The sequence below is a fragment of the Caloenas nicobarica genome, chromosome 3 (assembly GCF_036013445.1).
Source record: "Caloenas nicobarica isolate bCalNic1 chromosome 3, bCalNic1.hap1, whole genome shotgun sequence".
Classification (NCBI taxonomy): Eukaryota; Metazoa; Chordata; class Aves; order Columbiformes; family Columbidae; genus Caloenas; species Caloenas nicobarica.
The window spans coordinates 40603893-40620730 of NC_088247.1; the positions used below are offsets into that span (position 1 = coordinate 40603893).

At 35.4% G+C, this 16838-nt stretch overlaps 1 long non-coding RNA gene across 5 annotated transcripts in view; it reads right to left on the reverse strand.

Moving 5' to 3' along the window:
- Positions 1-4300, reverse strand: part of LOC135987086 (uncharacterized) — a 77561-nt gene extending 73261 nt beyond the window's left edge. For all 5 annotated transcript variants that reach the window (XR_010605952.1, XR_010605954.1, XR_010605955.1 and 2 more), the window contains exon 1: positions 4113-4300. This is a non-coding gene — a long non-coding RNA (uncharacterized LOC135987086). The remainder of the gene's footprint in view (positions 1-4112) is intronic.
- Positions 4301-16838: the final 12538 nt, after the last annotated feature.

The following is a 16838-nucleotide window of genomic DNA, read 5'->3' on the forward strand; positions in this document are numbered from 1 at the left end:
AATGTGTACATGTACTCTTATGCCATACTCCTAAAGACGGGTTTCTGTTATACAGAGGGATTTCTGCCTTTTCTTCCCCCCTCCCACTTCCGCCATTACGTTCACTCTGATTTCCTCACTCATCTTGATAATTTCTTTTTGATAAAGTGTGTAATGGAGCCCCAGACACTATGGTTATAGCTTGTCCTCATTAGACTGAAATTATTCTAGGTCTGGAGATTAGTCATTCATTTCCTGCAACCAGCTATATTATTGATCACCCAAGATTGATATCAATACACCAAAAATCAATGCATCTTGAGCCATTACCTAAACAAGTTCCCTTTTAGTCATTAGCTTAAGATACATGTCTCATTTTTATATTGGTCCTGCAGGCAAAACGATCACAGTATTGTTTCTGCATGTGTCTATACAATCTGAATGACCACTACAGAAGACAGCAGACAAGGCTATCAGATGACTTATTTACAACCAGCAAATCATATTTACACAACAGCAAATCTTGAGTGAATCTACATTCTTCTTCAGACAGATAAGATTTCTTCACTTGCTAATAGTGTTTTTCTACAATATAGTGAAAATTTCTGGAATCACAGCATCATTGAGGTAGGAAGGGACGTCTGGAGACTGCCTAATCTAACTCCTGCTCAGAGCAGGGTCAGCTAGAACAGGTTGCTTAAGATTGTGTCCAATCATGTTGGGAGTGTTTCCAAAGACTGAGATGCCACAATTTCTCTGGTGTAGCTTTTAATATGTTAGGGCTAGTTGACAATGCTGACAGCATATCTGCATAAGTCTCCACACTGTCTTTTGGTCCCAAACTGCAACAGCTGGGCAAGCTGTTCCAGTGTTCAACAACCCTCACAGGAATAAAACCTTTTTTCAATACTTAAATGACTTTTTTTTTTTTTTTTTAATGAGCATTTCAGTTTGTGGCCATTGCCTCTTATCCTGTCACTGGGAACTACTGAGAAGAGTCTGGCTCTGTATTTTTACTCCCCACTGTCAGGAGGGAAACTGATAAGATACCTCACTATTTTGTCAAATGCTGTAATCTAAATCTTAATTTTGATTTCAGATCTGAAATACACAATAATACCATCTTCTAAATACCTTTTATTATTGAAAACAGTCAGACAAGTTTACAGTTTTGGAGAGCTAAAGCTCTTCTGCAGCTCACTATAGCTTCTAACATGACCTTACAGAGAGTGTTTTAAAAGTCAAATGAATTAAGGCATTTAATTAAGCAGTCTCTCTCTCTCTTTCTACCACAGATTCATACGTCTTTGATAGATTATAATAACTAAACATTTGCTCCTTATAGCATCTTGACCTTCTTTCACTAGTTCTTCACTACCCAAATCAGAAAAAAACATCAGATAAGCTTTCCTTTCCCCTCTCTCTCCTGTCCTTATCTCTCTGCGTTGAAAAGGCCTAGAACTTCACAGTAGCATCCAGTACCACATCACAACTGCAGGCTGCCACTGCCGTCATCCTACTCCTTCTGCTGACACCTACACCATTACCCAGAGGTTGCAGAATTCAAATCTGTGTGAACCACAGCTGCAGCCTCACAGTTTTGTACAGCATTGCTCAGCCATCATGTGAAAAGATGTCTTCTACTTTCATTACACCCTTTTGTGTTCTCAAAGCACTTCCTTCAAAGAGCAACTTTCAGGGAAAGGAGATAGAAATTCAAATTGTCCCCCTTCAGAGTGAATGACTCCCCTTGCACTTCTTGGATCTTGATAACATCAGTCTTGCTCTTTCTTATCCTCCTTCATTTGTCCTTTTTTAAGAGGCAAACTTTTCCTTCTGCTTTATCCCATTGGTATGTAAAAGCTGTCATGTGCAATCATCCCTGATAAAAGCCATTGCCCAAATGCTGGCCACAAAATGTGACTGGGTGAAACCTGGTATCAGGATAACGTCCCCTGCTGCACCCAGCTGAAGAGCAGATCCAACAAAGCAGCTCCAGAGTGGAGAATGAGGCAGAATTCATATAATGGAGGTGAAGGACACTTACAGAAAAAGCCACCTTTTTTTGCTTATCTTTCCCTACCCTGTTGAACTCCTTGTCAAACTATATATGGAAAAAAATATATATGGAAAATAATAACATACGTCTAGCTTTGGGAGTCCCAGTACTCAAACAGCAGGCTGGAACCTTAGAAATGGGAAGTATAATATCTATTTGCCTTAGTCTAAAGTTCTCTTAGCTTTTGCTTATGGTCATCAATAAGTGTTCTTATGTTCCTATACTCTTAATCACGGGTGATGTAACTGTTGTGGTTTAACCCACAACAGCAAAAACAATAAGAAAAAAAAAGTGATGCACAGTGCAACTGCTCACCACCCACTGACTGAGGCCCAGCCAGTACCTGAGCAGCGGTCGCTGCCTCCCAACCAATTCCCCCCAGTTTTTTGTTCAGCATGATGTCATGCGGTATGGAATACCCCTTTGTCCACTTTGGGTCAGCTGTCCTGTCTGTGTCCCCTTCCAGTTTCTTATGCAGTCCCAACCTGCTTGCTGGCAGGGCAGAATAAGATGCTGAAAAGTACTTGACTTAGTGTAAGCACTGCTCAGCAACAGCTAAAACATCAGTGTCTTATCAAATATCATCCTAAATCCAGAAGAAAGCACTATGTCAGCTACTGGAAAGAAAATTAACTCTCTCCCAGCAGAAACCAGGACAGTAATCCATGACTGAAACAGAACTTGAAATACCAGGAGTGTATGAGCTATTGCAAAAAGAAGCAAAAAAAGCTTACAAGGGTAAAAGGTATGGAAGAGTAATGTAAAGTTAGACCTGAAGTTATTTTAAGACAACCATTCTCTAAATACTAATTGCTACAACCTTTCCATCATCAGGCCCTGTTAGGTTGTATTGCTTGTAGCAGAAAGACCATCTCTTCAGTGCTGATGGATACATTTTGTCTAAAGCCTAGCACTTCGGATTCTGTCTGTACCATTTTACATCTTGCTTGTATCATGACATCTTGCTTGGATTACAACAAAATTTCAAAGGCTTTCCAGTGAATTCAGAGGAAGTTTTTGCATTACTTAGTCATACTTTGCCATTTACGAGAGAGGAATGTATTAGACTTCAACCAGTTTTTAATGTGTAAGGTAAAACTGAGCTTGGTAGAAATAATATATGCTCTCTGACATCCTTAGAACTGTACCAAGTTCTGATAAAGATGTCTAACTACAAAAAGTTTTACATTTTTTAGCTAAAATATATTTCTGAATGTAATAGGAGTGTTCAGGGATATGTAACTTTCTCTGAAACTGTTGGGGTTTAATATGACAGGCCTTAGAGAAGACGACTCCATTAGTATAGGTTTTTAATTTAAAATTATATATAAGTGACACTATTGTTTAACAGACACACATTTATGTGCTGTCATACATTTGTGTTGGAAAAGGGAAAGCTAAAGAACTGCAGCTGGCACTCGGAGGGAAGGCCATGAGGTTTGTGGCAGTATTTAGTTCCCATGAGTACAGATTGAGGTCATAGTCAGAGATGAGCATTTGGGAAATGTTCGTCTTCTGTTAAATGATGTTTCATTGTATTACACATTTAGGTTACATCTCCAGGGAACACATGTGAGCAAAAATTGTATATGTTGCCTGAAACTATAGAATGTTTTTCAAGAAAACTTTTTGGAGGAAAATAGCTTTTTGTACAAAATATTCATAATAAAAACATGCTTGAAAATCCAGAATACTGTTATCATTTGTTTTAATAGCATTAGTAACACTTACTGTAACTGTTATTGCTTTTACCTTGTTAATTGTTTCAGATATTTGAAAACTGATTTCTATGTAACTAAAATGAAAAAAACTTTTAAATTTACAAAAATGTTTAAAATGCTTGTTTATATTTACACAGATAAACAGACTTTTAAAACATCCTACATCTGGTGATATTTTATTTCTATTTTTCATTATGAGACTGCTTTGGACTATTTTAGTATTACTTCTTAGGAAAAACCACCACTACCACCACCACCAAACAACAACAACAACAAAGGAAGATCTGTCAAGGCCAATAAATGAAAACAGCTTATTTAGAATCTATGCAGCGCCCATGACATTTCTTGATTACCTGATATTGGCCTCTGTGTTCCACGTGCAGCTTTACTGAGGTATGTTAAACAGAGAATTTATGAAGTTGAATATATTTTTCTGCTGACTGCTGTGTCCTCCTAGTCCCGCACTGCAGCACATTGATCCTTTCATCTCCAGCTTTGTCTTGCCACTTCGGCCTGACCCTCCATCCCATTCTTTTTCTTGTATGGGGGAACGGCACGTGCTGAAATGGAATTCTTTCACACCATAAATATGGGAGTGGATTTGCTTCTCAATGCTAATCATAGTTACTAAAATAGTCCATGAGGCTATGCTCTCTATGTTAATCTTGCAAAGACATTTGTAGGACACCTGTTCTGGATTAGACTGCTAGATTGATTTTGCAACACAGTAGTTGCAAAAATGCTTACAGACCATATATAGACATTTGTAAAGGTTAAGTAAAGACCATATTTGGCAAAAATATCATTCCAAAAACTCTGTCCAAGGGAGATTTGTACACTGAGACCTGTGGGTTATATGAAGTCCTTTTGCCTGGTCATTGGCAGATTTGTCAAAGCAGCGGTTTATCTAGTTAAATGCTGTACAAATGCTCAGAAAGAAAGATTTTTGGTTTATAAACATGGATTCATTTCCTAGGTGCTTTGCCCACAAAGAGAGGAGCTAAGTAAGCTGTGGTGTTTTCTTTCTTTCTGTATCCTGTTGCTCTCTCTTTCTCTCTCTGCGTGTGCATAACAGACCTACTGTAACTTCCAGATGAAATGTAAGTCATATCAACATACACCTACCTATTATTATTTTATGATTGTATTGTTATAAAGTGATGCAACAATTTACCCATGGTTATTCCTAGTTTCATCAGCTTTCATGATTATTGTATTTTGTGAAATCTCTTTTGTAGTCATAACCGTTCAAAAGTTTAAAGACATATTATAGCTGGAGAAACACATGTACAGTGAATAGGTCTGCCAGTTCTAGGAGAGCAAAAACATTTTCATTGAGATATAATCTAGCTCTTCAATTTACACTAAGTAAAACAATATAAAAATGTTTCATTTTAATTTGATCCATGTGTCACTGATGAACAAAATATAATAGGTTTCCCCACATGAATTTATGAAAACATCCAGAGGCTCAGATGCTTCATGATATCCAGCTTTCTGATAATATATAGTAGGTTAGCAGGATTGATTCAAACATGTATCAGAGAAATTGACAATAATCTTAAATAAGAATTTAGTTAACAAAAATATTCAATTTACAAATAATAAACAATCTACCTAACATTCCATCATAAATTTGGATAATTTTTAATGCATTTATAACATAAAGTACACAATATTTCACATAATATCTTTTTTACATAATATACCCTCTTACCATTTATATACGTTTTTTTAGAAATTTAAATCTCTTATGTGCCTGTGTTGCAGTTTTTGTGGCTTCTTGAAAGTAGAGTTTGAATTATAGAAGTGTAAATTGTAGTAGATAACAGATTATCATATGCTACTGAACTAAATGCATGGAAGAAAAAAAGCTGTAGAGCAGATGGTCTGTAACAGAATAAAAATTACCAATTTTAATGGTTATTTGGCCTATTTTATTATATGTTATTATATTTCGTTCTATTTTAAATCAAGCCAGAAACTGATCCCAACTACTTATGTAATTCTGGAGTTGGTCAATAGTCACTCAAATTTGATCACTTGTATAGGATTCTAGACTCATGCCAATCTACATTATTTCTGAGAATTCTCCATGTAAACTGGGCAAGCCAAAATGAAATCCAGAGAGTTTCTGGCATTTCCCCTTAATTGCAATAAAATTACTATTTTTTTTGCTTGTTTAAATGCTATTATTATTGTTCTTTGAATTTAAAGTATTCTACTCTTGCTTTACAGAGCACAGTGGTTGGAAAGAAGTACCATTTCTAGGGGAAAAAAGAAGAAAAATTTAAAAGGGGGAGGAGTTTTTTCTAAAGTTATCAGACATTTAGTTCATCTGATTTACTTACTACAATGTTGAAATATAACAGGAAAACAGCTAACTAGAAACTAAATACTTCAATGGATGAAGCAGTTAAGTAATGCAAATATTTATCTTTGGAAATGTCATTGTAGAGTCCACATTGTCTACTCTGTTTCTTCAGGTGAAATCTAGCGTGTTACATCTCTAAGTGACAGGTTGCTTATCTAAACTTCTTTCAGAATTGTTAACCCTCAACAATAAGAACAATTTTATACAGACCAAACTGGAGCTTTGGTGGCATCTTGGTAATTTCATTGAGTTATGGTAGTACAAGAGAGCACATGGCTATATAATTAGAAATTAACAACTCTTGACAATGCACAGATAATATGATGCTCCTTTTTCATAGCTGTCTTGGTCTTGTGAGGTGCAAAATGGGGGTTGGGGCAGAATCTCTTTAAATTAATATAGATTAATTTAAGCAAACAGCTATGCACAAGCAGATCTGTCAAATATAAATACCTACTTTATTCCTAATCAATTAGCATAGTAGATTTATACCTAGGCATAACTCTCAAGTTAGACTGTGCTATGCCTGCAGAAATAAAACATCAACATCAGCATCCTTAGCACTTCTCTACTAGAAATTCTACAGGTATTAATAGAGGAGAAAAAGGTAAAAGCAGGTAGGAAGAATGAATGGAACAGAAATTTGTTTCCATTTCCACTGGTCATTGGCCAGATTCATTGGCCAGATTCATTAAGGGCTAGTATTTTTTATTGACATCTAACTACAGTTGGGCTTTTTCCCAATAGTAGAAAATAAACAAAGGAAGAATTTTAACTTAGAGGTGTGCCTTAGTGCCAGAGGGCTGATGTGCTTAAGCACTAATTTGGATAGTAAAATTCAGTTCATGGTATTCAGATCATATTACTTCCAACACATAGTGTCATTAGAATTATATTTTCGTATTTCATCATTTTTCACATGCCCTATGTTTGTTGGGGTGTTTGGTGGTTTTGGTTGGTTTGTTGGGGTTTTGTTGTTGTTTGTTTGTTTGTTTGTTTGTTTTTGTTTGGTTGGTTGGTTGGTTTTGGTTTTGTTTTCTGTTTGGGAAGGCTGGAAAACATGATCAAGTAGGGAAAATGTAGCACAGACCAAATACATTGTAAAGGAGATGCTACTTTTTCAGAACAGTAAGGTCAGACAATGTTACAATGAAAAAGGAAGAATGTTGACATAAAAAACCCCCAGTAAATATTTCATTACACTTGTAGATTATTAAATTTATAATGCTTTTAAAATATGTTTTTCCTGACCTTTTATTTAATTAGTGTATTGTCTATTTCTACAGATTTTATTCAACTTAGAAAGGGATCTCCTCTGTTTTCCTTTATATTTTACAGTAAATTTCAAACTCCACTGCTATGGATCAACCTAGGTATGTTGCATTTGCTTGGGTTCACAAGTAAACCCTCTTCCTGAAAAGAGACTGGGGGGGAGGCGGGGAAAGCCCCCACAAAACAGACAAACAAACAAGCTCCCCAAATATTCAAATACATTTATAGTGAGGGTAGCTATCATTACTATTGCTGTTGTAGTTTCTAACTTTGAAAATGTATTTAGGGCTTAGTCATAAAGTATAATAACTCTCAGTGGCTACAAGGCAAGCAGTATTGTTCTTAAGAAAGTGAATAAGAGTACATTTCCTAGTCAGATTTTAGCTTTTTTGAATATGTGGATGCTTCTCTGGTATTTAGAAATTCACATTTTGATCAAATAATGAGATGCTTTGTACAGTTTTGTTTTGTTTCAGAATTCATACCTATTAACTATATGTTTAGATACAAGTAGATTTTGTTAGTCTAAGAAATGAAAGATTCCAAGTTAAGATATATTTTCCCTGCAATAGCAGCTGGAGATGAAGAAGAAAATGCATCCCTTGAAGTATGAAGAAGAAGACAAATAAGTAACAGCAGCAGCAGTATTGACTGCAATGATGTTTTCCATGAATGCACTTCACTCATCCGTCTCTGCTTTGACTGTAGAAGATTCATTCTATATAATAAAAGAAGCTAATGATTTTCTAGACAAAAATTAGTATTTCTCCATTAAGGTATCTTTTGATGCATAATACTTCAACTCCTACAAACCATGCTCTTTTTTTCTTTTTTTTCCCCCTGTTTTTAAAATAATAAACCTGCAAAATTGTAAGGTTTCATGCATGAAATTGGTAATTCTCATTAAGTGTTTACAAATACTTCTACTTGAGTAAATAATTTATTTCTAAATGCAGTCCTTAATAGCTAATTAGATTTTCTACTAGCACTGGTTATGATCCTGGGGATTACGGATGAAAACTGTTCCATCAGCAAAGTTAAAGGATGAAACACTTAATACAATTTTTCAACATTTTATGCTTCACTGATTAATTTTTCCCTTACTTTTAAAAATACAGACACAGACAATGTCTTTGAAGACAACATATTAACCTATTCCACACTGTAAATAAAGCAGACAAATGTCAGTTTGGATGGTTTTAGTTGCAGCTAATAAAATGCAAATCTGCAAACAAACTGACATTTACCTGGTAAGCTTGTTAAAGAATCACAACAATGAGAAGTTTTTATGATATAAAACAATCCTTAAAACACTCTAACACTGAGAACTAAATCAGAACAATGGTTCAACACCATCAGGGAAATGGGTTCCATTTGATTTTTGTTCTGTCATTTTCTACACGTTTTTAAGGACTCTGTCCAATCTGGGATATTCAGTTGTTTGCAATAGCTATTGCTGGGGAAACATCTATACATTTTAAGTTTTTCCTGACTCTTCTACTTGTCAATTCTGTGAGCATTTCTGTCAGGGTACTTATTTGGTAAAATAACTGTAGGGAATAAACACAAATATCCTGCTAATGGATGAATTTCTGGTTCTGTCAGATCCTACCTATGCATTATGAGTTTCATAAACATATTTGATGTTTACTGTGTTTCTAAAAAGTACAAGGTCTTAGAACCATCTATTTTGAAATCTAAGAACCGAGTTTTAGAAAATATGTTTGCAAGCTTTAGAGTGAAAAAAAGTAGACCAGCCTTAATTTTTAAAAGAACCAGGGATTAAGAAATCATGAAAATCATATTTATTAATTTTAATAATTTTTAGGAACATATCATTTTAGGTGTCAGGCACATGATTGAATTTGAACCTTTGTCATGTGAAGAACAGATGTAGGGGATTTTTTTTTTCTTTTTCACTTCCTCCCTCAGTAATTTCTCCTTCTTTGTACAATTATCTGACATATTTATTTCCTGTAGTAGGCAGATCTATACTACAGTGCTACCCACCACCCACAGTTAACGAGAAGTATCCTGCCACATAAAAATAAAGAAATGTATCCTGTATCAGCTGCTTTCCTTTGAATGAAAGAAGAAACATGTTTCCAACCTTCCAGCTTGACAAGTTATGTATAAACCACAGAGCACATCCCTATTTATTTATTTTTTCTTCATCAGCCACTAGGATGATTACATTTATATATACAAATTATATAATGAAAAGCAGGAAAAAATGCATAGAAAAGATGGATGTAATTATTTCAATGCTCTTTGTAATTGTCTCCAGACAGAATATCCACATCTCATGCCACTTAGACAAAATATAATCTTTTAGATGTGGAGATATGCTTATTATTTGCCTTTTCTAGAATACTTGACAAAACTATGCGTATACGTCAAGTTCTTTTTGATGATGTTTTTCCCCAAGTTTACATGAACTATAGGCTTCCTTTCCTAAATTATTCTGAATCTCTGAGGTAATTAAGTTACTGAATGTAAGAATAACCATACTGAATCAGTCAAATGAATCAGTCTTGTTCTATATTTTATAAGCAAACATTACAAGAAGTGCACGATAACCAAAAAAAAAAAAAAAAGCATAATAAGCAAGGAATGTGTAGAACTATCCTCTTGCCTAGGAAAACTGCTTTGTTTCTCATGTAGGTAACCAGGAAACTTTTCCAGCCAGTATTTACAGCTGGTATCTACTAAAGCTTTTCCACAGAACATTTGTTTTCAGTGCTGCTGGTCTGTGTGTCCCTGTTTCCTTTGCATAGAAACCAGAGAATGACGGTGTAGTGTTAGCCCTCATCTAAACATGAAGCCATGGGTGCCACACGTCAGAATCCAGACTGGGAAATGTTTCCAGAGCCTACTGTATAGATATATTTTATAGTACCTTATTTGCTATTGAGAAGAGTCTCTGTGCATGTCTCAATACTGTTGGATGTAGATCCAAAGGGAAAAAAAACACATCAGCTGAAATATTGGGAAAGAAATAAGCACATCCAAAGACTGATTCATCTCGCTTATTGTAGACACCTACCTTACCATGAAGCGAACCTCCTTCTCAGAGGACTGTTTATCTCCACTGATTCCACAAGAATGCTTGTGTGACTGGTTTAGGCATAAAAAAACTAGCTTTGAGTTACCTGTGCCCCGCTGTGTGGATTACATTATTGGTGCACTCATATGTATTTAGAAATATTAGTCTTCTTGCAATTGTCTTATTTTTTTCAGAAGATATCATGAAGGTGTAAATTGCAAAATATTTTAAAATATTATAACTTACATTCAGAAATATACTTGCTGTTTTAATGTAAACATTATGCAAGGAGTGTACAAGTTATAGTGGCACAATAATAGAAAAAGAGAGGTAACCCATCCTGTAATGTCTACCTGGCACACCAACACAGTGATGCTGTGATACCAGAAACAGAAAAAACTCAGGCTAGCATGGTGTCATACAGTTGTGCTGTGCAACATTATCAGATTTGGTTAAACAATGATATATGTCTGCATACCTATGGATCTGAGTCTGAGCTTGCAAGACAGAGGATTTACTCAGCTGGACACTGGGCTCCTGTCCAGGCAGGCATGCTGCTTCTTCCTGTGCTCCCTCTGGACTCTGTTACAGCTCTGGGAGAAGCTTACTCAGTTTCTTTACACTTGCAGGATAAATATAATTATAGGATACCTTACTGATAGCTTGGCTGAAGTCAGCATTAGGGATGTGTTTAACACTTTTATCACCACCTGGGATATTTTGCAAGAAGCATGTTTCCCTGTTTATTTTCATAACTGAGTTTAAATAGATTTCTTAAATGAAACTGCCTGGTAAATGAAATAACACTTTGTTTTAAAATTTTTTTTTTTAAAAAATGTGTCTTCATTGTCAGTTGCCGCAAAACATATTTTGACATAAATACACAAAATTTTAATAATCAGAATCCATTCTTCAAAAGTCAGCTCTCTGAAAAACATCAGTCAGATGCAAGACATCAAAAATATCTTCTGTTTCCTTGTAAAGTGATTTTTAAAGCATTTCCTGATAACATAACTTTAAAGTGATTCTTCGTCTAATATCATAGCCCTTTTTTTCATTTCATGGGGTAAAAATATTGTTCCATCTAGAAAACTGGTATTTGGAGACCAGATTATAAAATACTCATGCTCACTTATTGCTTATTCTGTAGATGGTATTACTGTAGTCAGTAGGATTGCTCAGAGAAAAGAAAACATGACCCGGGTTGATTGCAAAGTTTTTACAATTAAATATGTTACACTCTTGTGGTTCCTGGAAAACCATACCTACAATTTATTTTTGCATAGTGCTCTGGACTGAGTTTTGACTGCAGTTTACAATTCTTCAATTTAGGGTTTCCTGATATTATCTAAATCTCCTGTTACAAATATATTTGGTCACTTGAACTTGTCAATGTGAATTTTATATAATTTTCTCTCTGAAAAAGTATTTTTCTTCACTGGAAAGAGGAGAAGTTTTTAGATGATTGCACTCATATCACTTCCATTTGCTGTTTTCCCAATGCAGGGATAATCTTCAGTTTCATTACAGTTCCTAACTCATACCATTTTGCAGATCACAGAATTGCAAAATAATCCAGGCTGGAATAGACCTCAGAAGCCATCTAGTCCAGCGCCCTGCTCAAAGCAGATCTGATCAGATCAGGTTTCTCAGATGTGTCAAGTCTGCATGCTGCAAAGAAAGAGAGAATTCCTGCATCCTGTGCTGTACTGCTACAGTTTATCTTAATGATACCTCCTAAAATATGAATGTAAAGTTTCATCCTATATGAAGTGAAAATAAGCTTGGGATAATTTATACAGATCATTCAGGACAGCTGCTGAAGCACGACACTTCGTACCAAATTCATTATTCATTAATGACAAAACTAGCTAGATACATTAACTTTCCAAAGTGTTTAACCCTCTATTGATTCATTTTAGCATCATCACAGTAATTCAAATTCTCCAAAAGATGAACAATAGAGAGAAGCTCAAATCAGGAACAAAGGAAATGAGAAAAGTGAGAAAACATCTCCAGCAAATGATTGAGGCTTTATTCTTATCTGAACACATATGCTATCCAAGTGGCACAAAACCTTTGAACTGTAGCCTCATTATTCCAAAACCAGATATGGTTCTGTGAGTGATTAATATCTACTGCTGCTGTTTTAGAAAGAGAAGTTGTGATCACATTTTCAAGGACAATAAGAAAACCATGGTGGCCATATGTCTTAGTTTCCCTAACATGACTGCAATTATTTTCAAGCTTGAAAAAAGGAATTCATTTTTCCAGAATTTCCAGACAATGTGCATACATAGTTTACCTGCACATGTGCTATACAGCTCACCTGAACATGCCCAGTAAAGGTAATTTGTTCCAGATGCATTACACTTACTATGCATATACTGCATGTCGCTTGTTCCCATATTTCACTTGAAGATTGTGTCTAGAAACATGGGAATGATAGGCATAGTACAAAATTCTGCTTAAATACTTTTAATGTGGGGTTCCTAGAAGCTTTTTGATGATAACTTTCTGTATGGATCTCAGTCAATCTGGTTCTTCATGTGTCTCAGTTAATATTACCAAGATGCTTTGCCACTCAAGTTAGACTTTCAGATGCAGCCATGTGGCATGACAGCAGAATGCCCGTATATCCTGGTTTTGAATTTTCAGTTCTCTTAGAGATTTTTATTCTCTAAAGCAACTAAATAAAAACCCCTAATATTTTTATTGAACTTTTATTTCCTGAAATTTTTAAAATGGTCACTAATCTTCTTAAGACTTCCACAAACCAGGTTAAAATACAGTTATTTCTACACTGATTTTTGATTTTTTTTTTTGGAAGGGGCATTTCTTAGTTCATTTTTAAATTACAGTTTTCTTTTCTATAAGCATGATAAAACTGCTATTTCATGTCATTGAGAAACTATGACTTACCACAATTCACATATCAGTTGAAGTCCTGAACAGCACCATTGCTAAACTTCATGGTCTTGACCTCCAGCCTCTCATTAGACTACCTTTCACAGCACACCTTTATTGAGCAGCATCCAAGTACCACAATATCATCAGTAAGTTTTTCACCATGGTCTGCCTTGTTGGAGGTGGTCTTCAGCAAGTGTTTGCCCTCATTCCTTTTCAAATATCAGTGTCTTTGTACTCCCGACAGTATGGTAGCATGCTCTAGTTTTTAATCATTATTGTGTTTTGTTGTTTGCTGTAGGCTTCTAGGTTTTCTGGAAGAATAACAGCACATGGAGTCTTCCAGACAACTGGAGAAACTTCACAAACTGAACTGTGAATGGCCCAAGGGGCTTGTCTGCAGCAGATCACTCCTAATTCACATAAGATTCTTCTAAGGGAAAGCCAGCAGATGCTGTTTGGGAAACAAGGATAACAAGGAGCAGACTCATCTCGTGTTGCCACGAGAGTATTTTTTTATATGTCTGGACAGTGTAGAAGTATTCATGAGCCATCTCTATAAACCACATAATAAAAAATAGGGAGAAATAGGACTAGTAGGAATGCTTTCTGCAGAAAATTACTCTATCTATATACAGATAATTTTAGAACAGCTGACAGAAATTACCCTTGGTTTACTAAAAAAAAATAAAAAAGCTCAACACATTTCTTTTAAGACATTTTGAGTAATACATGTTTCAAAACAAGACAGTACCAAAGAAGAAAAATTACCTCCCAAGTACTCTGCCAAGGTCACTTTTCTTTAGTTTTTCAATCGTCCTTGTTGTAGGAAGTAGTCAACATAGGAAATAGTCAGCATGGATTTATGGAGGGAAAATCATGCTTTACCAACCTAAGCACCTTCAACAATGAGATAATTGACCTGGTTGATGAGGAAGTAGCAGGGGATGTTGCCTATGCTGACTTTTGTAAAGTTTTCAACACTGTTCTATCCTCATATACCAGCTGACTACATACGGACCAGATAAGTGGACAGTGAGGTGGATCTAAAACTGGGTAAACTATTGGGTTCAAAGGATTATGCACAGTGGCATGAAGCCCAGGTGCAGGTAAGTCATTAGTATTGCACCCCAGGGGGTGATACAGGGGCAGAAACCAGCTATTAAACTAATAAAAACAAGTTTTGGTCAATATAGTGATATTATTAATGTCCATTAATCCATAAATCCAGTAGCGCAATCAAAACACTTTTCATGCATCAATGCTTGATGAAATAATAAAAAAATATTATTCAATATTATTACTCTCAGAATTGATTCAAGCAGTTCTAAATAAAGACAGAGAACAACCTTTTAGATCCCATATGATTTGGGCAAGCATGATCTGAAAAGATAAGACTTGAAATATACTTTTCAGAACTTGTATCCTGAACTACAGTATTTTGGCATTTCTCCCTCTTCCTAACACATTCACCCTTAGAGGTCAATCAAGGTCATGGTCTAAATGCTATTAGAATGGGTGAAAAAGAAATATTGTGAGACTTACTGATAGAAGGATTATAGGAGACTAAATTAAGTCGACAAAAATGAAAATATAATTTAGTCCATATTCCTTGTTTATGTATTTGGCACATTCTAACATTCTTTGACAGATGTATAACAGATATGTTATGAGTTTAAAAGGGGAGCCAAGAATAATGTTAATTATATTAAAGGAACAGAAAAAAACGTAGTCACGGGAAAAAATAAGCTGCTAAATCAAGACAACCCCACTCAAAAGGAAAGAATGAATATAGGCAGAGCCTATTTTACAAAAATACATAATCATAATTATTGTTTCAGATACAAATATATGGCAAAAGTTGCAAATAGCTGTGACAATATTTACAATGCACTATAGTCTGTTTTACTTCAGAAATATGCCATGAAAGAAGAGGTCTGGAGAGAGAAGTTCTGAAGCATCTGCCCACCTGAAGTCTTCTGTCAGGCAGCTTAACACTGTTTTTCCTTAGAAGTGAAATATTTTACTTTAACCTCTTCATTATAATTTGAGGTACCTCTGTGATATCATCCTGAGCCTGATGCTTTTTAATTCCCAGATCCTGCTCTGTGATTTTCAGTTGCTCTTTCTGAGTTGTGTGTGAGGTATTTTTACACACTTATGAAGGGTAATGATGAAGAGCTGCTACAGTTGCATGTAAGTAACATCATCCATCCTTCTGTTCCCCTCTAGAGGAGAAGCATCACGTGCCCAGTCATGATAATTTATCACTTAGACATGATCCCTCTGTCCCCTAGATAAACCTCTGCATTAATGCATACTTAACCTCTCTCCTCTGGAGAACAGAGGTTTCTTGCCTCTTCCATGACTTTCACACTATATTAATTGTTCTTTTATTTTGGTGGGTGGGGAATAGGAAGGATATATTAGTTTCATTACAGAGTCTTCTGGAATTATGTTTAGTAATATTACAGTTAGTACCTTACCTTTGTACCTGTGAAGATCTATGAATCTTTCTCTAATTTCTTTTGTATCTCTTTAACACACATAGTTTGTATGAGTATTGACTTAAAAAAACCCAAGCAAACAAACAAAAAAAACCAAACCCAGGACACAAGTTGAACTTGCCCAAAAGACTTGCAAAAACTTTGTAGCTGGTTGATATAGACAGTAATGTCATGTGAATCTAACACTGTACCTTATTCTACCAAAGGCAGTAGGATGTTCCCCACAGTAAGGATGATATCAGAGAGGAGAATCTTCAGTGGGACAGAACAATATTGCCATAAAACTGATGTAGACAAGAGGAAAATTAGAGATAGTGAGTTATTTCCCACCACAGTCAATTACTTGGTGTACCTGATTTATCCCAGACAGTTAGTTGTAAAGTCAATTCACAGTCAAACCACAGTATCTTACATCAGTGGAGTAACAGTTCTAAATGTTAGCCAAACACAGATCATTTCTAAAGTTGCCTTGAAAGCCTCTCTGGTTGCTTTGGCAAATTAGTGACTGCAGCAAATAAATGCCTGCTAGGTTAAAATTTTGTTTCAGTTTAACATTATTATAATTACTGTTGCTATTTTTATTAATAGAAGTACTCTCAGAAAGAGTGGAAATAGAGAAAAGGAGGCAAGAATTAGAGCCTGATTAGTTAGTTAGTTTTGATATAACTGTCCAAGAAATCAAGCGGCTGATCAAATGGCATTTTGCCCCAGCAGATCACAACAAAATGGCTGTGTCCAAAGTTTAAAGATTAAAAGATACATGTGATAATGAATAGCATTTTGAAAGTGAACAAACAAGATTTACCTATGATACTCAAATGTTATATTTATATTCTGATGATGTTTATACACAGCCAAGAGTGAGATAAAAGAAATCACTGGAAGGATGGCTGATATGAATAATCAGAAAATCAGATAAAAACCAGTCAAATTTGTGCTCTGACAGTGATTCCACATGATGTACTCTTTTAGC